At 44.2% G+C, this 25,233-nt stretch overlaps 1 protein-coding gene across 1 annotated transcript in view; it reads left to right on the top strand.

Annotated features, from left to right (window-relative positions):
* Nucleotides 1–25,233, top strand: part of LOC117241615 (fasciclin-3) — a 343,345-nt gene that overhangs the window by 62,720 nt on the left and 255,392 nt on the right.

Raw genomic sequence — 25,233 nt, 5'->3', positions numbered from 1 at the left:
ACGATAGTACTGATAACGCACGGTTCGTAAGGCGCGTGACTGGGGCTTGTGCGTACACGAGATAAGGGAAAAACGTGCGTGCCAGGCTCTCGTAAATCAGGGTGTTTTTTTGCGGGTGCGACATTATGACAAAGTTCGAGATCTCGAGGGATGAAACGTATGGCAATATAATAGTAGTTTTAGAAATATGGTCGGCATTGAAATTTTTCTTCTCAAGAATTCCATTTTTCCTTTCTGTTTCTTTATTAAAAATATATTCGATCGCGATATCAAAGCGTAATTCATAGTTTCGTTTCACAGCAAAAGTTTATCCATAAGAAACGCTTGGCGGATCGTTAGCGAGCAGTCGACGAACGCAGTCATTAGAAAAATCGAAAAAAAAAAAAAATGAAATTTCCGTCATAATTTAAATACTCGAATCTTATCGCAAATTTATCGATCGAATTAATGTAAAAGGAACAAATTTTTCTCGTATCGAACTGAAAAGAAAGGAACATTTCCATGTGATTTCAATTTCAGTTTACTCGAAAACGTGACACCGTGTTTTGTTCGACGATAATCAGCTGCATCCACTTGACTGTAGGCAAAATCAAAAGATCAAGCATCGCTTTGACGCCACGAGTCACCGTGACGATACGCTTGTGCGCGAATACACTCAAAGATTCAAGTGCTGCATTGTGTACAATACTCGCTGCCACATCGGCATATATATGTAGCTTGTCGCTTTATTCTATCACCAGCTACACACTGATTCTGGCACTATTCACGAAGCAGCTCGTGTAACGCGTAACAATATGGGCAGCGGAATCAACGTTTCTCTACCGCGCGGAATGTTTGACGTACAATGGGGAATTTCTATTTTCGTGATTAAAAAACTGGGGAAAAAAGTGTGCACGTCGCGATGCTCGATCGAATACTCGTGCTTCTGGAAAGCTAATTGTTCCGATACGCGTGCGAAAGTTTGGCTTTACTATCCGAAACCCCTGATATTTGCTATCTGAAATCTGCGATGTTTTCGGATACACGTCGCATTGGATTTCTGTTGTACACGTTTCTCTGAACTAGTGTAAAACAAACATTTTACATGTGCCATGTAACTGTCAAAATAGTTTAAAATATTTTTTTAACGTGAAAATTAGAAAAATACATCATAGTACAGCGTGGCACGTCGATATATCACGTGGCTTCACTCACTAAAAAACGTGTGACACGACGATCGATACAGCAGCGTATAAAATTAATCAGATCCTCGTTTCCTAACTTCTAAACTAGCTATCCTCGGTCTAACTAAAATCTCTTCGATTCGGCAACGAACCGTTCCTTCTGTCAAGTGCGTGCTCACAGACCCAATCGTGCTTCTGGCCGCGAGTCCTGGCTGGAAAATCCAAATCCACGGGCTCATACACATCTCCGGAAACATTCACCCTCGGAACTTTGGTAATATTCGTTAAGGAGGCACGAGCGTGCATCCCTTCGTCCGGAGAACACACATGTATTTACATAACACGCGGAACCAGCCGAGCGAGCGAGCGAGATAGGGTACGAGAGACTCGCTTTCACTTTGCCCTCGGGCTTTCAACCCCCTCTATTGAGATCCTCGTCTGGCAGGAGTTTACAGACGGAACCCCCGCGGCCACTTGCTGCATCCGAAGCTTCTGTATTAGAAGATACGCTGATCCCCGTTCGAGTCGGCGAAAGATTCCACGGTTGCGGATCAAACGGGACTAATTTCATTTATCGTTGACCACTCGACCGTGCGCAATAAAACGACGAACGATCTGGCCGAACTTCCGTGGAACGATAAACAAACGAGAGACTACATTTCAGACTGCCCTGTGATTCGATCGAGTAATCTTGTGCGCTAGAAAGTTTCTGGTTTGCAAGTTAACCACGATGACTCGGCGTTATGATCGGGGGAGGAACGGGGAAGGAACGTCGTGAGAGTTTTGACCCTGTCGCTGTCTCGATGCAGTTCACTTTTTTCAGATACAATTTACGCTGTTCGTTTCACTCGTCTAGGCTCGATGGAAATATCGGCGATTAAAGTAAACGAAGCATTAAATAGGTATACATGTTTACATCAAAGAATCCAATTAACAAGGTAAAATGCCCGTTACGTAACTAATAGGCCGGAATCGATTTAACGTCGATCAAGAGAACAGACTCTACGCGCTCTTTGTTTAACAGAATGCCCAGTCGCACGCTATGTTGACTTATTAATTCTATATTAATCCGTTACGAAGCTCATAACGCGTGAAATCAACGCGTAAAAACGTGTCGACGAAAGAGTATCGTCCGTTTTACAGGTACAGGATCCTTGGAAGAAGAATACGAAGCGTTCTTTCGGTTCTCGAAACTCGATTGAACAAATTAAAAATTAAATGGAAGGAGAACGGAAAGACGAAAGCGTTTAGAGTCAGCTCGCTATAAATAACGCTAACGCAAATACTTAACCGAGAGGGAAGAGCAAGGGGAACGCCTCGGCTATCGTACGAGAGAGACGCCTAAGAGAATTCCTCGATTGATCGATCAAGCGTGCTCAATAAAAGAACATTGGCGGCGTCTGCGGATGAAAGTTTCAGTACGGATCGTAATAGATAAAGCGATCGAGAGAAGTAGCAACTTAGCAACCCCCTTCCATTCGTTCAGCGGCATTAGGAGGCATCGAATTCCTTCCATTCATGTCGTGTTACGAATACGAGGCCGGTTCGATTTGAAACGCGGGACACGTGACGCATTTTCGATTCTCGATTCCACCCCTTTTCGTTCAACGGAAACGAGACCAAGAACGAAGCTAAACGCGCACGATCGTAGCACGATGGGCGTACGCTCGGTGTGCACGCTTGCTTGCCCGAAAAGAGGAAAGCAACGAGGGTTGTATTTTGAATTTTTGACGAAAGGGAACACCACGATCCCGGCGGAATTCCATTCCGGCCGAGTGTAACGCCTGTCGCTGATATTTTTCCGCACGACAGATTCGCACGTGTATGGTTAAGTGCTCAATTCTGTCGGGGGAATCGCGGTACAAACGAAAATTCCTAGCTTTTAATGCTCTGTCTACGCAAGCTACGCCTGCCACCCCTCTGGATTAAACTGAAAGTGCTAAATTCGTAGAGAACACGCGTGTTCTTTGTACGTATCTTGCATCGCCGTCAAACGGATTTTTGAAGGTGTTCCGCGAATTTATCGGGGAAATACAGCGATTTTCAATGGGACGTTTTGAAATATCGCGGCGCCGACTACAAGTCTGCGTGACTCGTAGAACAAATTTTCCCTGGAAACGTCGCTCTGTTATCACGGTAAAGACAATGGAGGAAGCGTAATGTCAAGTGGTAAAAAAGATAGGAAGATAGAAAGAGAAATTACGTAACGTAACTTCCCTGGTAGATTTTATTAAAACCATTTTGCAGTAGTTGAACGAAGCTGCGTTCGTAGGTACGTGACGTTCGAGTAAAAACATCGAAGCAAAGATGTACCGTGAGGAATTGCAATTACGGTGCAACGACGAGGAATCCTATAGCTCGTGCTCCAGACACGACGTTTAATAACGCGGGAATTTTTCGAAACGATACCGAACACGAGGATCCGTCGCTAAAATTCCCAGACAGTATATGTTATATACATAAACAAGCGGAAAATAATAATTTCCCCGAAGTGCTATAAAAAGAAACGAACTAAAAACGACTTACGGACTGACCGATATTTCCCTCCTGCTTATTCTCCATTTTCATGGAGCTCCTTTACTTGCGAGCGTGCTGGCGATAACATCGCCAACAATCTTCGGAACGCATGCTGCACGCAAATATTCCAGTGCAAAACTATCTCTCGAGTATCCAGTAAATAGGCAAATTAGGTTCGTTCGCGATATCATTCTTGTATCCTTTCTTCGAACGACAGCCACGAGAAGACCGTGCAATGAAAAACGTGAAAGTGTAAAAGTGTAAACGACAAAATGTCGAGTCGCGCGATATTTCGAAGCCTGAAAAACTGTTGAAAAACAAAGGCGGATAAGAAAACGTATTCGACGCTGGTTTCAGTCGTTTCCTCGTTCTTCGTTCGCACAGATCGCGTGGTTATTGTATCCGGTGAAAATTATAGAAACTTCGTGTTGAGACGGCTGTACTATCAGTTCAGAGCACAAGGGAAACCAGCCTTCTGGCGGATCTTGAAAGGGAGATCTTGAAGGCGCGCGCGCACGCCTACGCGCTGTTTGCCGATTAAAATCAACGCGGTCTTTTCTGCACCGCTTGGCGGGGCTCTATCTCTAATTGCCTGGCTCAAGCGGTTCGCACGAACTACCGGCGATTAAATTTACTCGCGTTCATAAACATTCGGTATTTCGTTAACAATTTCCGCGTATCTTAGCGCGAGACGAGCAGGCAATTTCGTTAAAGATTCGAAGCGAGACGGGGGCTGAAACGAACACGCGTTGCCCTATCACGCGAACAAATGAATTTCCCAGCGCGCGTGACCTTCGTATTAAATTTGTATAATAAATGAGGCTATTTAAAGGAATGCGCGGTCTTTGATATTTTGATCGTCGATGATAGGGACAGTTGAAAAATCCGAATATTTCCAGGCTTTTGGAATTAGATCGCTTCTATCGTAGATTAGGATGTTCGCATGCGAGTATCTAAATCTATAATTTATCACGATGTGGATTATGCGGAACAAATTGTGCAGCTACAAGTATATTGCTGTAATTAAATAAATTAATAGATGTTCGGGTTTAGTATCGAGTATCGTGTTCGATCGATATATCCGTTTAGACATTTTTTTAAAGTAACTGTAACTTTTTGTTTGTAATTTCAGAATGAAAATAAATTATCACGGGGCAATTAGCCAAAGCGCAAAGAGGATTTTCATAAAAGTTAAAGCGTAAACAGGATTTAAAATCCTATAAAGTCGCAAGGAATTATCCGCTTTTGAACACAGATTTTCTATTGAAATGTTCGAACTTCACCCAAAATCCGCTTCCCTTTGTTTCCCAACGAAATATTAGTAGAAGTAATGACGCTTTTGTGAACACTTCCGAGCACATTCGGAAGGTAATCTTCGGCGATTTAGCCAAAAAAATTAAAAAAGGAGGATGGGCATGAGAGATAGGGAGAGGAAAGGAATGAGATAGCATGCATTAGCGCGATGTCGCACGAGCTCTCGCTGCTTTATTATTACGCGCACGTGATTCACCGTATAAAGGAATGGGAAATGAGGTAAAACGCGCGGAAAAAGCTTCTGTCCCGAACAGGTTGATAATCAGCACGAGTGCCAACGCGACAAGTCCGAAGAAAGCTCGGCTCGACCGCTAATGGAAAATGTAATCCCACTCTCTCCCTTTTTCCTTCCACCTCGTCCCTCGACTATCTCTTCTTCGCCTGCATCTTTTTTCCTCTCCTCGTGATTTCGCTGGTATTGCGTGGAAAAAATCCCGGTACATATAAATATAGGCATTGAAAGGCGCGTGTGAACGTTGGAACATCGATTTATTCGTACAACACATTGGGAAAAGTCGAGCAACGATTCAATCGAAACGCGGTATCGCTTAAAGTAAATTCCTGATCGATAAATCGAGTTTGCTAGAATCAGGTAGAACGTAGCGTTTTGTCATTTCAAATCGTTTCAAATGGAACGTGATCGCGTTCCAAAGAAAATATGATTTTAGATTTATTTTTATGCTTTCTTAATATGCTTTTCAGATTTTCAGTCCACCGATAGTCTTCGATGTATTTACTTCTCAATGGTAACGAGAATTCTTTTCAAGTAATCCTTAATGTACAATGTCCGTCATATTCTACGATAGTAAAAGCTTCTCGCTATCTATATACCATGAATATGAATTGAAATGCAAGCACGAATTTCGAGCATTGAATCGGTTAGTGCAAAATTAAGCGAGCGATTATGACCGATCAATATCGTAGAAAACGTATTAATGAGAGTGGAGCGATTTGAATGCACGAATACCTTCGATCGAGGAAAGCCGAATTTAATTAACGCGATTAACGATTGCCTGCGTTTTCGTATTATTGTACAATCAAATTAAGCACGCCTATTTGTACAAAAAATGCAGCATAAACGTCGTTATACTTTATCCGTCTACATCATCCATTCCATCTCGATAGCTCTCGTCCCTACCTTTTTTCGATAAAAAATTCACAGCCCTTTCGGCCGTTTTGTAGAACCGTCGAGACTAAATACAGTACACGATGGAGCGTTCCTCCCTTCCCAGTCCGGGCAGGAAATCGATCTATATCGATGAATGATTAACGATGCTTAATTGACGCCGCCAAGACACGACACAAATGTGCACGAATTTTCATTAAAGTATCCACTGCTCGAGGGGTGGCTGCATTTTGGTAGAGCAAGGCAAAATCGTAACTTGTGACCCGGTGCCTTGGGGACTGACTGGACCGACCGTTTCAGGGTAAATATTTAATCGAGACATTTTGTAATATGTGTGCTTTTTGGAGCAGCTTAATTCACGTGGATAGCATAATTTGCCTGATGGTTTGCGTACGGCAAATATGTATAAGAGATCGCGGCCAGCGCAATTTTACGGCGAAAGTAAATACTTGTCATCGAAATAACTGCTGTCGAAATAACAGTTTTCGATATATTTTCGATATATTAGCGGGAATATCGCAATGAGAACGTCGATCGGACGGAAATATAACGCGCACGTGAATGCCGAAACGAGAATTGGAAGCGAAGGAACAGAGGGAGTGAATTTGTAAGGTCTAACTGGGAAAGAAAAAAGGAAAAAGAAAACAGTTTCCGTGGGTACAAAAAAATATTATTCAACGAATAGTCGAAGGACCTCGTGCGAGATAGAACGTTCCTCGATACGTTTGTTTTTCAGCCATGGACTTTATTCGAAAAATATTTGGTTTTCGCGTTACCGAACCGAGCGTAGCCGAGAAATGTCTCTGCAAGTGGCAGGTGCGCAGACGCACGGGCGAACGATGTCTTTTTTACCTCTGAAAATTGGAAGAATCGAGGACGAGTTAGATTTTGAACTGGCGACATTGGAAAATTGGGATTCTGTATATTTTCCTGGAAACTATCCGCAAAGATAGCGAGAGAAAGCGCGGAAAGACGCTTTTCCCGCTCTCGTACCACATTTTTCTATCTCGCCTCGATCTCCTCGTTATTCGCTGTGAGTTATCTCGCAAAGACTTCGCTCAATCTTACGATACGTAGATTCGTGCTATTTGTTTGTTCGGTTTGGTCGGTGGACGCGAGCCAAGATAAAGTTAGCTTTTTGCGGACTCGTCTCGACAGACTCCGGAAATTGACCGGTGAGGCAGCGCTCTACTTACTTATACCTCTCTGTCGGTTCTGCTCAAAAATATGACCGGCACAAGCTACTCTCTGGCCTGGTGCTGCGAACGCTCTGCGTCCCATAAATATTCATATCGCGAACCGCGAGTTAATCAAGGGCCAACGTTATTTTAAAAGGGTCCGCCGAGGGTGAGAAAAAATTGGCCGGTAGTTTTGAATAATCCTCTGCTTTCAGCGGCAGATCGACCACCTGCGACACGGCGAACAAGGACAGAGTCGTGTTTAGATTTTCAGCAAGTCATCATTTCGTTTTGGAACGCGCCTCTCTATCACGGTTACTGAATTATTACGTGGAAATCACGTACACGGTGAACTCGCGTTTCCCAGTGGCTGCTTTTGTGCTCGATGATACCGTTGTTTGCTTGTCTATTGTTAGTTGGCGAGTTTTCGGTACAACGTTAGACTCCTCTTTCGCAGACGCATCCGTTCCGGTTTCAAGAGAATCTTATAAATATTGAAATTCGATCGACCTGCCGTAGCGGGACTGTGTTGGATAACGTGCGAGTCCAAGATTCTCCTTATGATAATATAAAATAATACCACGCGTTAAGCGAGCGTCGGATCTCATCGTAAGCTGTGCGAAGAAGAGAGTGATCTATGGATGAAAATACAATTAGGAAGAGTTAAAGTTGGAAGATTCGTCGGTCAATGGTGACAGAGCTGTTGGAAAGTGACAATTGATTTTTATCTCTCAAATTTTTAAATATTCTACGCAAAATTTCATGTAAATTCAACGCGATATTATTTTGACGCAATTCAAATTCACCGCAATTCCGAAACAGCAGTTACACTCTGGTCTGGAAAACTCGTTTCACACCGCATCGATCATCCACTTTTATTAGTTTCCGCGGACACTCGCATTCGTTTTCTTTTTTGCCAGTTATTTATGGCGGTTGAGAAACCCTTTGACCAGAAACTTTTCGACTTGCCTGGGTAAAAAGCCACTGTCTCCGTAACACGGCAACAGGATAAAAGGGATACTCGTTAATAGGTATTTATGGTCATCGTACGAAATGTTAAGAAGGTCGCTGGGGGTTTTTGGTTAGCCGTAAGAACCTTCTCGTACGATCTCGTTCCATGGTGACGTCGTCGAGACACGTTGAAAAGCAACAAGAAAAATCATGAATGACGTCCGGCGTCTCTCCGCCTTTTTAGATGCCTCTTTCTTCTGTCGACTTTGCCACGCGAGAAAGATAGGAATCGCGATCGAACGAAAGGAGATTTAAACACGCTGTCAACGTCGGCGACACGTTTCAAGCTTTCGGATTTGAAACATACCGAGAGACCATCGAACGTCTTGTATATTTGCGTAACTGAATATTCGCGGGACACGAAGTATCTTCTCGTGGCGTTTAAAAGAGATCCAATTTCCGTCGATCGATCTGAAATAGATACTTATTTATTTACATAGCCGGTGAACGTATGATCTAGTTCTAGGTCAGCACGACTTTATTCCTTCGTTTATGCCCACGTTCCAATTCACCGACTAGATTCACACCAAGTTTTACTTATTCAACGAATAAGTAAGTCTTAAAATCATCTTTAATTCATCTCGAATTCTGATCATCTCTATACAGTGTTGTATAATGTGGTACAATATGTAGTAATAATAAGTGTTATTAAAAGAAACTGATGGAAGAACAGGCTACTATTTTTAGCTTGTACCAATCAATGTCAAATCATAGCGAACGTATTTCGAATTCACGTTGCTGTTAATAGTGTGTTATATTAGTAGTGGTATATTATACTCTATAGCTTGAGAACTTCGTACTCGTCTTGGCAAATGAAACGCCTTTAACGTTTCAAGATAGTCGTTAGGGTAAAATGGAAACGAAAGATCGCGTATATTCTATCGATTCATCAAGCTTAAGCTTTCTAAGGACGAAGAAATACGATTGAAATGACCCAAAGAGTGCAGCATGGTTAATTTAGGGCCGCATTACATAGCCTCGTTATTTTCATTTACCTAAACGTAATTTCGTCGCTGCCGAGCCAAAAATAGGTTCCCAACGGCGGGAATAACGCGAATCCGAGTAACGAAACTGCCGTTAGCGTAACAAGGGGAAGCTTTACATGGAGCACGGAAACGACAAACGTCCTCCAATTTCTGCCGGCGACCCATAATTCGTATCCGCTGGTGGCGTACAAAAGCAGCCATTTCCGGTGTTCTTTCTCAGTCGTCCGATTGCCGGCCGAGTTAGTTCGCTCGTTGCCAGTAAATCAGTGCCGCGGTTCAACTCGTTGGTGGAAAACGAGGAAGAAAACGACAAAAAGAAGAAAGGCGAAGAAGAAGAAGGAGGAGGAAGAAAAGAAAGAAGATGATGAAAAAGAAGGAGAAGAGAAAAAAAATGAAAGTCTTAACTAATTCATTTGCCTCTTAACTTCCCTTTTAATGGCCGTTTCTCGCTGTCACCGTATCCCGGAGATAGTCTCTCGCCTCATCTCGAGTGCTAGGCCAAATACGAACGTATGTGTGCTAACGTAACCGGAATACACGTATGTACATTATATATGGACGTGGTGTATATACGCGCTGGCATATACCATGATATCCTGTATGGTTGAGCGTCGACGTTGGGTAGACGCTATTATTTCGCGATAGAATGTGCCCACGGTAGCCTAATAAAATCCCATGAGTCAGGCTATTTGTCGCCGGCAGGGTATTTAAGTGATACATAATGTCGCGAGGCTACGTTCCCCCAAAGATGCGACCGAACTCCCTTCGTGTCCCTATAACCGTTCGAACTCGCGGGGATGGAAACCGACGTTTACATATATACAGGGTGGCCTGGATGGGCGGATGTGCTTGACGCATCGCGCAATGTATGGTCTTTTTGTTATCGGAAAAGTAGGGAGTTATCGATGCTTTTGATAAAATATTTATTTTAGAAAGCGTTGATCGATTATACGTCATACACGGTATTATAAATTAAATATTATATTAGAAATATCGTAATAAATTAATCGTATATGTTCTAGAAGATTCTACACCTGTGTCAGAACGTTTCTTAGTTAGTTGACATTGAGGGACGACGTGAAATCCCTATGGAGTAAAGGATACTTGTACATCGTAATTTATGTGATATTTGCTTCCGTACGGTACACGCATGCTAAATTAGCCAACGTTTGAGCGCACCCTATATAGGAGACTCGTGTCCCGTTTCTTTCCTTAACGTACCGTGGGATGTCCTAATGTCGTATTTCAAAGCAACGGGGTTTCTATTTGACTCTCACCCCGTGGCTTCACCCTAAATCGCTTCTGACGTCCGTATGCTACGGGGCGTGGACCTGTTCGTTGTCACGATGACATTTTCAATCCCTACGTCTCTATGGTGCATCGATTGCAAGCCGTTATTAACCCGTAAGTAATCACACGGAGGTTCGTTTCGCTCGCGGAACCACGAATTTCCCGAATAAAAGGACCATCGTTCCACCCGAAACGACTCGACGATTTTCCTTGGAAACTCGGTTCAACGAATCGCGTTGCCGCTTTATTGGAATACGGTGTTTTGGTGCCCTCTGTGACTCGACGATGGTTGTGTTCGTTTGAAGACACGCTCGTTACAGGGAAATATTTTTTCCGCCCTTTTTCTCGTGGTAAAATCGCGGATCAGACGCGTTATCAGAAATACATTGCGCACCGGCGAATATTTTTTTTTCATGGCGACAGATTTTTCGCGAATATTTCGAAACTCGGCCCAATCTCTCGTTTATAGATACAGAAACACGATCGGGAATTTTTACGGAAGTCTTCGCGTCTACGTTTACTAGACAGTAAAGGGAGAAAAATGAACCGCATTTTTGTTTTTCGTTACGTTTGGTTAACTTTTCCGCGTATATTCGAATGCTCTCGCGTTGCCATCCATTAAGATCGAATTAGGTTTGGATCAGCTACTTTCGTCGAAACGCGAAAATAACGCTGGAAAATTATGGTTTATCCGATCTCGCTTTTTGTCGACGAGTCGCTTTTACAGAACTGCGCACGCATGTTTTGGTAAGCGGAGCTTCGACGATGTTCAGTCGCGCGTAGTGAACCACTCTGTGCATCCTGCTTTACATTCGTAGCTCGTTCTTTTGAATTTTTGTCAACGCGGTTTTTTTTGCGGATTTAGACGCAAACGAGTCGGGACAATACTCAGTTTCCGCACCTCAATGGCGTCTCTTGCGAACCAAAAGATACAAACGGTTTTTCCCCCGTTTCCGATTTGCACTTTTCGCTATGATTTTCGGGCTTCGTTTGTACGCTGTTTCGCCTAACACCGTGGAGATACAATCAAACTTTCTATTCACCTGTTATCGATTACGCGGCATTTCTAAAATGTAAGCTATAAAAGACAATATATTTGTAACTTGACAAAAAGAAAGTTTCTCTTGTATGTAATATTAATTTTTGCCTACCGACTACAAAATCAGATTGATTTACATAGCCTTTTCATTCACTTGGTCGTTCAATCTCGATATACAATAAAAAATTTCGGTCGTACCTATAGATCAATTTTTCATGAATATTCAATTTCTTATCATCCAATGCTTTTACGTTAGTTTAAAGTACAGAAAGCTTTTCAACAACAATATTTTCACTTCGTCCGAATACTCGCCATCAACGATTTACACGTTGAAAGCTGGAAATAATTTTCACCCCTAAAACCTCTGCATCCGTACGAATTCTGTCGTTGAGGGGTTAATAATTACGCGCAAGCATTAGCAATGTAATTCAATGGAGAGCAAACACTCGTACCTAATTGAACTATATTACAATCCTGTTTCGCTTCTTCGTCTCACCCTCGCCCCCCTGACAAAGCAACTCCGGTAAAGCTTTGCGAATCGCATGTTCTCGATGCAAATTGGCTGTCGTACACAATGCAAGCGAAGTCGATACGTCAGGAGGTGTACGAGAATCGAGAGCGTGCGGTTTCGTACGTTTCAAATAATAAATCGCTCCAAGGGTCGAAGCACGAGCGACACGAAAGGGGTGGCTGGGTGTTTCTCCCCTCGCGGGCCGCAGCGTTATTATTAAAGTCAGAGGCCGATTATTCCGAATCTATTCAGGCGCTGGGCGCGTACCGTCCAAGTATCAGGATTATTATGCCCTCGGTCTAATTACCATGCCGAATATGAATACAAATTGCCCTCTGGCATCCTGCGTCGGTATATACATGTCACAGTTGCCGGTCGACGTCTCTTTAGGGTTGCTTATTAGCTCGGTTAGGGGATGAACCGTAGTCAAGGAGGAGGAGGGCAGAGCGAGGACGACTGTAGGGGTGCGAGAATGGTCACGGGGTGTCGGGTCTCTCGCCCCCTCGAAAGAATCGCAAATAAGAGACGCTCCGACGTTGGAGTGGCCCTCGATGCGGAGTCGAGCCGGGATTTCGTCGCGCGCCAGATATTTTCCCCTTTTGCCCTTTGCTCGGTCGGATTAGGTTCTTCTGACTCGACGAGTTTCCCGTGATAGTCCGCTGCGAAAACATTTTCGTCCCACCGAGCCGGCAGCTTGGGGATCGTTCTATCGCACCGCCCTACTTCCACCAAGATTGACCTTCGATTCCGAGATACGTTCCCGCGACGCCGCTTAATTCCTGCGCTCGTCGACCGGAAGAATTTGCGAACGAAGCCGCACGAGCACGAACTGAATTCGATAGGTGAACTATCGAAGCGTTGATTCGAGTGGTCCGTGTTAAGTACCGTTCCAAATACGAACGAGGGAAAAAAGCTTTACTTGGTTGTTAGCGCCAGTTACGCTCATTCGTTCGTCGAGCACCAGCTTTTCCATATTCCATTTGCGCGTTCTCACCATGCTGTAACGCCGTTAAAAGGGCAATTGGTCGGAGTCAAGGAACTCGCCTAATCTGGGGCACGCTATCGCGTTTTATCATCGTGAACGTAGTGGCTGAACGTAGTGACGCGTTTCAGAGAGAGCGTGGAGCGGTGCTTCTCACGGAAGCGACGTGATTTATTGCACGTAAGGACGATCAGGATGATCTTCGTCGAGTAAGGGAGCTGGAAACATCGGGCGCAGAGAAAGGGACAGGGGGAGAGGAGGATCACGGGATAAGCAGGGCGACGAAGCGGGGTCTGAAAATCTGGCTACCCTTTTTTACCATAAATAGCCTATTTCGAATTGTATATCCTCGATAAGTAGCATCGAGGGGTGGAAAAATCAAAAGGCGCATCCTTAGTTGTTCGGGGCTTTATGGCAAAATGAGCTGGCCGCGTAGACGAGTGTTTTATTACCCACGGGGATGGGATACGCATGCACGGGATTGGATAACGATCTGCACGCTCTACGTACGAAACAGCTCGCTTTCAAATAGCGAACTCGACTCGCATATCGGTTATGGAACATTGCCAAATTCGCCGCGCCTCGAGTTCCAACTTCGCGCCACGCCGGTTCTCAAGAGTCCACCGATGTTCTGATATTCCCCCATCGAATTTTCACGTTTCACGCGTTACTCTCGGATACCTTTTGGCACAAGTTCGGCCGTAAATCGAAGTCGATACGTGAATGGTAACGTGCGTCGATCGTCACGCGAAATTCAATTACGTTTGCTTCATTGTGTGCCCGCGACCCTAGCGTGTGAAGAGACATTGCTCGAAAGGACCACCAAAATCGTCGAAACGATATGTTTCACTTTTCTTTCCTCGCAATTACGTCACACTTCTGTTCTTTATCTTTTGACCTTTGCGCTGCAAACCAGAAGAAATTCTATGTTAGTGAAATTCCTATTTGCAAATATGTCAGATTTCGACTGCGATCACAATACTTTCAAAATTGGGATTTAATAGCTGCAAAATGATTGTCCCGTGTTCCTAGAGCGTTTAACTCCGCGGAAAAGCACGGCCTGTCCCGATTCGTCCTGGCAATTTCGTGTTTCGCCGGACACACCTTGCGGAACGCTGCCAGCCGAGCTGAATTTGCAGATTCGCCGGCGTACGATTTAAATTATATCTGCCGTGGTTCCCGAGAGCGATTTCCCCCCGGCGTGACCAGCATTTCTAACGACGATGAAATTTCCCTACTTATATGTATGAATATCTCTGTCGGAATATTTCAGCCTCGGTCCAGCTATGTCGACGATGAGAGCTCGTCCCGTAAAAAAAGACCAGCCTGATGAATGCCAGCCTCGTTCGGAAACAAACTAATTTCAATGTGTGTCCGGTTCAAAGCGATGTGCGCAGCGTTGAAACGTGTTGGGGTAACCAAATATCGAACCTTTTAACCGGATGAAACAGAGCGGACCGCGAAAACTCGACACTCAACCGAATCCGGCCCGCTGTCTGCCCTCTCGTGATTTTGTGTACTAAAACTGACGAAGCACGTGTACGAATCGTCACGCCAATTATCCGATGTATCGGGGGCGAGGGTAGATCGACGATGGCTCGTCGGAAAATCTGCTCGACGCGTTGCGCGACGAATCTTATCGCGTTCGAACGTTCGTCCGGATTCACTGGGTCCCGGGTCGCGATTTATGCCGTTGCCGATTATTCGTCTTCTTCGCGACTATTATTCCGAGGATTTATTGGATACGTTTGCCCCCCTTCTTTCTTTTCTTTTTTTCGCGCGTTCTGCTTGTGTCGCTCGATGTCTTTTCTGCACGCTCGGTGTTGAAGATTCGAACGAAGATAAATTGATTCCGTTCTCTGTTTTTCAATTTTCAACGCGCGAACGGCTGCTCGTGAAAAATCTACGACGAGCATCTGCGTTTCGGATTTATTCGCGCTTTGGAATTGACGTCCACCATTGTCGAGGATGGATTTCATCGTTATGCTTTTTTAGCGTTACCACAGGTAAAACCGAGCTATGAATAGAATATACGAGACGCGTTGTTTGCTGTTTCAAGGATTCTCCGTATCTTGGACACGACGGAATTTCTCGTATGTCCCGAGTAATGTTTTAATTATTGATTTATACGCTTCTCGATCTTTTCTCGCTCTATTACACGATATTGTGCAACCGTAGTTACTCGAACGAGGTTAACCAGACCGTAATTAAATCAATATGGAATATTTTTGCCACACGATTCGTATAATATTGTAAGACTGGAAATACAACCACGGGAACTTTTAGAACTAATGTAATTTACTTTAAGCCGTATCGTATAAATTATTTTATTTGATAAAATGTCTTGGAAACATATTCTCGGAACCAGTTCTCCGGTGAATCTCTCGTCGAAGAAGCTTCGACAAAACGAGATTCCTCCGATCTCGTAGAAATCCTCGGTTTCCCATCTGGCGAGTATCGGTCACGGGCTACAGCAGTTTAACAGGTCCTTGATCCTCGTAGCGTATCTACCCTTCCTTTCAGCTTAGAAACTTGGCCGTGCAGCAGACGAGTGCACACGCGTGTCGTGTCGTTCGAGGACCGTGGCGAATCGGTGCATGGACGTGGCTGATGTTCAGCCAGCCGCGATCCGTGTCGGATTCGTCGAACGAATGAATAAAGTTGTCCCCGTTACGTTGAATCCCATCGGTGCAAATACACAACTCTCGCTGAAGATACACGTGCATTCGAGCTGAGAGTGTTCTGTAAAAAAGAAAAGAGAAAGAAAGAAACGAAAGAAAGAGAATGGAACGAAAGGGAGAAAGGGAGAAAGACACACGAAGACAGGGGAATAAAAGTAAGAGAAGGGGATGAACGACACGGACGACACGACTCGGTTAAGGGCCTGGGGTGGATGAAGGTACATACATCGGCGAGCCGTTGTATAACTGGATTGAAATCGCGAAAGATCAAAGAACTCGCTGGCTCGCATACGAAATGGTGAATGACGGTGCTGCGTCGAGCTGATAGGCCCAATCAGAACACGGACAGATAACCGGATTCCCGGTGGATGGTGAGCGTGTATGCGTGGGTAACATATCTCATTGGACGATCCATCGGATACGCGTAACGCATATTGTGCACTGATTTAGGTCCGCCATATGTACAGCTCCACGGACAGCTGGTTATTTGTCTTTTCTACGAAAGCAGCCGCGTGCACATTGTCAGCCCCGATACAAAGAGTATTAATCGTGCTTTCTCGTTGGTTACGCGTACCTCGTATACAGAATTTGTTTCAATTAGTTTGATTTACCGTCGTTAGTTTTACGATACCATCCTTCGATGTTGTCACGGTAATTGAATAGCCTCGCGGAAATTTACAACCGAAGGAGATTTCGTTGCGACAATCGTTTTTCGAGTGTCTTTCCCTTCTGCAATCTAACTGTATTCGCTCTTTGATACAATCGAAATGCAATCGATTTTAATTCATTACCGATCGTCGTAAAGTGAAAGGAAAAAAATTACTAGAATTTAGCGGTAAAAGGTAAAAGAACGTTGAAGTTCGCCTGACGAATATAGATCGTCATTTATCGTCGCAGTTAGCTTAATATGTAGGGACGTCGCTATTAAAAAAAATATGTATATGTTCTAACGTTCAATTTCGTTTTCCCCGAGAAACAACCGTCGTCCAACGAACCCTCGTATTTGCACTTCGTCCAGCGAAAACCACCAGAGAGAACTGAGGCTCGTACTTTTGAATATTTTATGAAACGCCAGTTCCTCGAACACACCGGCGAGGGATACGACGCACGTCGAATGCCCATCCGTTATATTCCCGCGTGGTAATAATCTTAATGATTCCGTCGGACGCGTTTCTCTTTTATCTTTGTTCCTCTCGCTATTCGCCTAGGTGGGGGGAGAAAAAATTCGTTGGTCGCTTTCGAATCGTGAAAACGGTAATGAAATAATTCGTAATTGCAGTTAGTGTTATCCGACGTCGAGCTGTGTTCGCGTCACCGCCAGGCACATTTCTCTGATTGAAACGCATATTTTTTTTTTCTATTTTCCTGCTTTTTTTCGTGCAATTTCCGTGCGCGTCACACGGTCAGTGAAAAAGGGAGGATCACGATTTAACCGGACAGAAAAAGAGATAGGAGGCAAGAGACGGTAGACGTTGAACGAAAACCGGATGTATGACGTGTAACGTTAATGCGGAAATATCGCGGAGCAACCCTGTCACGAGAGCCCATATTCACATTTGTCGTGAATGCGGGACTTTAAATGCACCGTAATTTCGCGTACGATAAGCCGCATGCACCGCGGCGCACAAAGTATTCGCGCGATACACGCGATCTAAACCGGCATAGGAGTAGAGAAACCACTCTACCGACCGTTCGGATTTTAATCAAAGTCGATCGAAAGGCGACTCTGATAAAAGAGTCGATGACTAGACGTAGTTGCCGCGAGCTTTCTTTCTCCGCGCCGTTCGAACCGCGAGCAACGAGTTGCCGCGTTCGCTGGATCAGCTAGAGAACAACAGTGGCTGTGTTTCACCGTGTAATCGAAGAAATTTACGAATCTTTCCTCGAAGAAAGATCCCGTCGCCTGTCTGGCGAATGGACTAGCGAATTAAATTGCAAGCAATTGGTCGTGCCCGCAAGATACAATAAAAGAAAATAAAACACTGCGTCCGTAAATTTTCGTTGCATCTTGATGCTTGGACAAAGCTCAAGGGAGACGGTACTTTATCCATCGTATCGTAACTATTTTCCAAGAGCGCGTGGCTCGATAGCCAACGAACGGTAGAGCGAACGTAAACGTACGTAAGCGTATTAATTAATAATAACACCGGTGGATGGCCGATGGATGCTACGGAATTCTATTTTCGACGATGTTACGACGGAAGAGTCCCTTGGGCCGGTTTCAAAGACAGGGCGAAAGCTATTACGCACGACCGTTCGGCCGCGCCTTTTCGTCGGTCCCACAGGACGTAGCACGCTAGAAATGGCTTTTTGGGGTGGGTGAATTTCGAAACGCGGCGGCCAAGAGGTCGTCGATCACGATAAGGGGCAGCGACTCACAAAGGGCAAGCCTCGCACGAGCTACAAAGATCCCCGGGATAAGCGCCCCATGGCGCCGTTATTGCATCTCCGACGGATTTTTCCCTTCCCTCCCATCCCCTTTGACTCGCGCTTCCTCTCCCCCTTTCGTTCTCAGTCTCGCGCTTCGTTCCACCTCTCTCTTTCCCACTTATAATCCGGACATATGCAAGGGGACGTTGTCTATTGAATTTTCATGACGTATACGTGCCACCGAAGTGACTCAATCTCGGTTACGATCCCGAGGTTCGCTGTTGCTGTCTGCGTTATACTTATTTTCGTCAAGGGTGGTCGATTCCATGGATGCATTCGCCATTCCATCTTGATGAATGTATGCTAACGATTATTTGATTGCACAATCCCAGGCAGGGTTGCTTCTTTCTTTGATGTAACTCACCGAATTATCGAGTAGAATGCTCTTTTAGGGTGTGGTCTGGTTGTCTAACGTTTTTGCAAAGCGGTCGATCATCGTAGATGCTTGACCATCTGCATGGTGCAAAGGAAAAATTTTTTATTTTATGCATTCGTTATTTTAATCAAATATCGCTAATTTATCGAAAGAAAAAATCCTTTAGAAACGCGTGTACATTAGCATGTTACTACAGGTCCAAAAGATCGTTAGAAAGAAATTTTCCATACTTCGACGTGTTTCATCCGTCACACTCACTCAAGCGTCTAACGAGCCGCCTCGCCTGCACGCGAGCATAACGAAAATCGCGAGGCAACAAGCTAATAAATTTTTTCGCCGATTCGATTTACATACTGCCGACAAACTAGTTACAATATCGAGGCACGATACATTAACGTTAAAAAATTACTCGAACGAGGGTACGCCGGTCGCTACACATCGTCGTAGTTGGAATTTATTAATTCCTTTTCGCCTCTCGCTATTTCTTATCCCGCTGGGCGGAGCTGCTGGTATTGCAGCAACGACTTGATGAGAATGAATCGTTACGAGAGGGACGTTAAATCTGGACACCTGGCCCGTCGTAACGCGACAATTTAACCCCCGGACTGTCGTCGTTGATCCAACTTGTGATACACGTGCACATACATTCGTTTCTTTTCCAACGTTCCCCGTAAATGCGGCGTGATTGATGGTTTATGTTAATACGACGCAAACCGTGAAAATTGGAAACTTGTTTCGACCCTTATGACATTCGCAGGAATTATCTTCCTGGCTGAATCTGTTACACGCAATTGGAGAAAGCAATTTTCAAACCGTTGATATTTCGTATTGGAATTATTACAATTTATTAATTCTTCGTTGGTGGTAAAAGAGAGTAATAGGAGATTGCTAATTTTTAATTCTTACCAATCTAAATTTATTATGTACGCTATTATTTAAGTTTCTTGTTAGGTTAGATTTTTTGCAAATATTATATTCTTGGCAAGGCTCGAACCTGATGATCGATTTCGAAGCTGACGAGCGATTTTCTGTAATCAACGTTGAACTCGTTGATTCGTTGGATCATCGAAACTGAATTCTGACGCTATCGTTAATGTGAAAAAATTAGCATAGTTAATGAATGAAATGTTCGTACAAAAATACGATTAATATCAAAAAGCCGTGAAAAAAAAACAATTGTTTCTATTGCGGAAAATCATTAAGATATCGCAGGCATCATCGATCAGCCGAGGTAGAGGCATTGTCACGTGGATGAAAGTTCAATGGTCCCGATCGAAAGGAGCGGAGCAAAAACTTGGAATAAAAGCCAACCCCCTACGTTGGTAATTTTTCACCCTTCGTTGTTAAACATCTCGCTGATATATTCTCGCCTTTTCCACTCCTCTCCGCTAATCACCACTTGTTGAGAAATGGAAGAAGTGATATTTTCCTGCGTCGGAACCAACTATATCTTTAGAAGCAATATTTTTCTACGTCACGACGATAAGCCTGTTCGCTACGGCGGTTCGTTTCCTCACACGCCATGTCGCGTCGTCGGGAAATAAAAGATAGAATAAAGCGCGGTCTTATTCGAACTCTTTCCAGTTCAATCTCGCTCTTGATGAAACTCGACTTTCCCGGAAAGATTAGGGATCAGAAAGCTTAATGCGAGGAATTAAAGTTAATACACGTTATTTCCTCGTTCTTCAACGTATTCAGAGTATTTTATTACTCGCAAAATTTCAATAATACACGCGTTTATTAGCATTATAGGTTTATCGTACACGCAAGCCTTTGATTTTAGCGAATGGACCTGGTTTTGTTCGCGAAACGAACGCAAAGAATCGACGATGATATCGTTGAAGAAACTTAACGTCGAAAGGGAATATTGACACGATGCAAAATGTGAAGTAATAGCAATCGCATGTTCATCGAGAGAAATGGAAACATAAAATATAATACGTGTAGCCGTAATTCATACCGTTAATTGATCAAAGAGCAGCGTGATCGCAACGAATTCATAATCACGTCGTCAAACGGAAAATTGGAACATCCATTGAAGGGACGTGTTGATGGGGAGAGCATCGACGTGTTTTAATGCAATATAAGGGAAGAAGGGAATAAAGCGGTACGAGGAAATTTCGAAGGCACGATCGCTTTTCCCTCTCTCTCTTTCTCTCGTAAAGGGAATACGTGCTCCGGAAAGAGGAGGGCCGGATAAAAAATAAAGGAAGATATTTCACAAAGGAAGCTACGCCGCGGCACGGCCGCAATACACTTACCAGATGAGAGATAAGGGATTGGTTTCGGCTTAACTGCGTTTTCCGCCTTAATCCATTAGCGCTCACGGAACGGTTTTCTCCGCTTCGACTCGATCACGCGAACCCATCGATAGCGGTCTGACGATGCCAGCCGCCGCCATCGACTCGTCGCCTTGCCGGCTCTGCTTTTCACAGAGCCGGAAATATCGGGACGACGCGTTCGTCAACCGCGAATCGCAACCACTTTCGATCGCGATGCTAACCTTTTTTGTATTTTAGAACGCGCGAACGAGTTCCATTGAACGATGAACGGTGTGAAATCGCGGTGAAGCGCGATGCCGGAGCTGTTCGTAAAAGGCGCATTATGTTTAACCCAAGAATCGTTCAACGAGTTCCCTTTTTCTTTCTCAACGTTTCAGTAACTCGAGGTTTTCCCTGACGAGCAAGCGAAAGGTTGTCGTTAAGAAACATCAACTAACACTCTTTCAACTAATTGTAATTATCAAGATTTAAGCGTATGCTACATTGTAAACGATTGAAAATTTGAAAGTTGAAGAAGTTGAATATTTACGAATTCGAAGATTTCTAAAGTTGAAAATTAAAAAGCCCTACACCCGGGAGAATTGTAAGATTGGAGACACGTGGGGAAAAGTTTTAGAAGATATCATCGGCAATAACGTTGGGAATTGTAACTTATAGAAACTCGTCTGGCAAACGGATTGCTAGCGAAATCCGGGCGTGCAAGTTCGTTTAGAGGTACATTTGCATGAAAAAGGAGCACTTGGCCGAGGCAGAGTTTTATTGCTAGGTGGTTTGGTTCGAGACGCGGATCATGGATTGTTATCCAGGAAACATTGGCGCGAGCACCGTGCAGAATACGTACGTCAGGTTTCCCTTTGCAAAAAACGATGCTCCGGCAAAAGGCAATCGCGAGATCCTCGCGGACGGTTTCTCAAATGGAACGTCGCGATCGTATCAGGAAATTGTCAAACGACTAAAGAGTGCAAATGGGTTTCAGCCTTCTCTCCTTCGGTCGAACCGCGCGATCTACTTTCGTGTTGCGAGACGATAACTCGCGGCAAATCGCCGGAGTAAATCTTGCTCGTACGCTATGCCCGGACGTTATCGCTTACAATTAGCTACCATAAAATTTTACAGTGGCGCGTTCGCTTTGGCCCTCGGGATAAAAACATTAAAAGCAAACCGCACGCTTCGAACCGTCCCGTAAAACGTGTACGAGTTGTCCTTTTTTGCAAAACGAATATGCACAACGAACTTTCTAGATCGTTGTTATACATTTTTTTGGAAGTTTGTTTCGTAAACCGATGTTGATCGTTACGAATTTTGAAAAAAGAAAAAAAAAGAAACTAGATAGAAAGATATAAATTGACTTGGAATTGCTGCCAATCGAATCGAATTTCTTCGGAAGGAATTTACCACGATAGTAATATCAAGTCTCGTTTAAACGGGAATCGACGATTCTCTAATTAATTCCAGCTCCTCGGACAAGTAATTTCCACATACATTTCGTACAGAGAAAATAACCTTCGTTATAACAACGTTCATTACATCGTGAATTCCTCTCTAAAGATGGAAATACGCAGAACCGCATTGAAATCGCGTTCTGTAATCTACAAACTGAAAATCGACAGCCTGGCGCATTCACCTGCATCGTTTCTACATTCCTAGCTCTGAAACATTAACATACGTTATTCGAATAAATACCTGCACCACCACCGGTTTCATCCATCGTCCAGTCGTAACTGCTTAACCTGTTCGTAAAACCTATCTCTTAAACCGAAATTTCTGACTTTGAAAACGCCAGGCATGTCGATACAGCGAAGGTAACAGAAACTCGACGTTATACAGGGTCTTTACGATACAAAATTTATATCTTTTTCCTTCATAAAGAAAAGAAAACAAAAAAAAAAAAAAAAAGGAAAAGACACAAAACTGTGTAAACGAAAAATTATAAAATTCACAGCGAATGTGAGGTATATACAGCTGTTCAAATTCTCGCTAATAGGACAATTGGCTGTTAACAAACTGGAAAATTAGGCTCCACGGCAAAGCTGACATACGTATGCGTAACGCGTAGCTGTATCTTATACAACCGTGTATACATATCGGATATATCTAACGAGCGAGTTTCAATCAGTCTCTTTACTTTGCATTTGCTAACCATCGATAATTGAATCGAGGAAACGACGATTGTTTATGAATGCTGGCCTAATGAAGCGAGAGAGGGGTTCGGCTTCGAAGGGAATGGATGTGACACAGAGGCCCAATGCCGTATAACTTCCTGAGTGATTAACTACTGAATCGCGAGGAACGCGAGCGAGGTTTCGAGTTAATTGCAGCCCCCGTGGAAGCACGCCTCGCGTGTAATTACGCGGATGTTTTCGTTACGTTTAATCGGTACCGCGTGCCAGGAAAAACTTGGGTCCGGGGGGGGGGCACCTTGTCGGGTCGGTTTGCGCCCACCCCAAGACCGCACCAAGTGCCGGACTGTAATTAAGGTCGTAGTGCGGAGAGGTCCTTAAAAGAGCCTTAGGAAAGGCATATCTGCGTTATCCTCGTTCATTTTAAAAATTAATTCCATCTGCAATCCTTTTTACCGGTATCATAGTGTATTTGTTAATTTTTGAAATACTCGTTTCGCTTGTTGTCTTTTGAACTCTCATTCTTTTTAAATAATATTATGGTAGTATTATGTTACGCACGTTAAATATATTATTGGAATTTTAAAAATATATTCTCTAATTGATTTTAACATGTTTTATGTTACAGGTAAGCGATAACGAAGAGTCTCGTTCAATCAGAGGAAGAAATCAGCTTGGCGACGAATTCACGATACGCGTAAATGAATCACAGGATGCAGGAAAGGATGAGAGGGTTCAACCGTAAATCGTATTACGATCAAATGACCACTAGCCGAGGGCTCTTTCGAACAAGCAGCCCCGTCCACGCAGCGGCCAACTATTGTGTTGCCACGGCGAAATGAGGTCTACGGAAGATTTACGGTCGCATCCTTTATACTCCGCGAAACTATACGAAAGCGATGGTAGTGGCAGCGTCGGTCCAACCTTGTTCTTGGTTTTGCGTGACGAATGGGAATCGCGGTTGAATCATATGATCTGTGATTAAAGTTTCTGCGGTCTCTAGGCTACGAGAGTGGGAGCTCGATTTGGCCGAGCAAGTGCGGATTTTTCTAGCGGAAAGAACGGGTTGCGCCCAAGGCGAGAAACTTAGTGAATCGTCTAGTCTCTTCGAGGAAAATCTGATTGAAACGGTAGTTCGGAAAACGAACTACCTTTGTCTGTCTCTGCACTTCCTAACGCTGATTTTCTCGGAGCAACTCTGATTTTTCAGAACGCGTCTTACGATATCGGAATAGTCGCGAAGTAGACGGAATTTACAAAGCTAGACGTTATAAACTGCTATAACAAAGAAAAATCATTGGCATAAGAAACGTTTCGATTATGGATGGAAATGAAATTTTCCGCTCGTTATACGCGCATCGTGAACGATGGTAGAAAACTGTGAATACCTATCAAGAGCAGCAACAGTTAGTCGAAATGCAATTGGACGTGAAAGCAGATACAGGAGCAAAACGTAACGCGAGAACACGAACAAAAGGCATACAAGCACTTCGCTCGCGAACAACAATTGAGTCAATACGTATCGCGAGATACACGTGTTCGCGTCGTGTCGATCATACAGCCAACACTCGAGCGGCGGTGAGCTTGCCGCGTGATTACATTTAATAAAATCTTTCCTGAACGAGGATGCTGGCGTGGCATGCACCATTCTGCTCGTACGTGTTATCCCGTGCTCGCAAGTACTGCAACGAATCGTTATTCCTCGCGCAAGCTGTAATCCGACGCGGATCCTTCTATCGAGCCACGCCATTTCTCTCGATCGCAGATTGCAAGGTTCGAATCGAGAGGCTGGCTGGTTGTTTGGAGAAACCGCACCGATCACGGAGATCGTGGTCCCGTTCGATACATAATTTTATCGGTGATATCACGGTTGATACGACGTCATGGACCGGACGCTGACAAATTAAAGCGACTACACGGGGAAACTGGTCGATCGTGATATCTGTTCGCGAGATCGCGCGACTGCAATAGCGGCGTGCCGATCGTGCGGATTAAACGGCCGTTGTAAATAAGGTGAAAGCCGAGCCAAATTGAACCCTCGTTACGCCTTTCGACCACCGTCGACGCCGCCTCTAATAGCCTTTCTTCCGATGCGAAATCGCAGATCGGTTTCTTAAGCCGATTCACTTCCTTTCTAATCTCTCGTTTCGTGCTTTATTTATGGGCTTGATTCGTCACGTATTCGCCGATCCTGCACGTAATTGGACGCACCGTTCGTTCTAATTTC

Source organism: Bombus vosnesenskii, unplaced genomic scaffold, assembly GCF_011952255.1.
Source record: "Bombus vosnesenskii isolate JDL3184/JDL3185 unplaced genomic scaffold, Bvos_JDL3184-5_v1.1 scf7180000016261, whole genome shotgun sequence".
In the NCBI taxonomy this organism is placed as follows: Eukaryota; Metazoa; Arthropoda; class Insecta; order Hymenoptera; family Apidae; genus Bombus; species Bombus vosnesenskii.
This window is presented reverse-complemented; position numbering and strand designations above follow the sequence as displayed.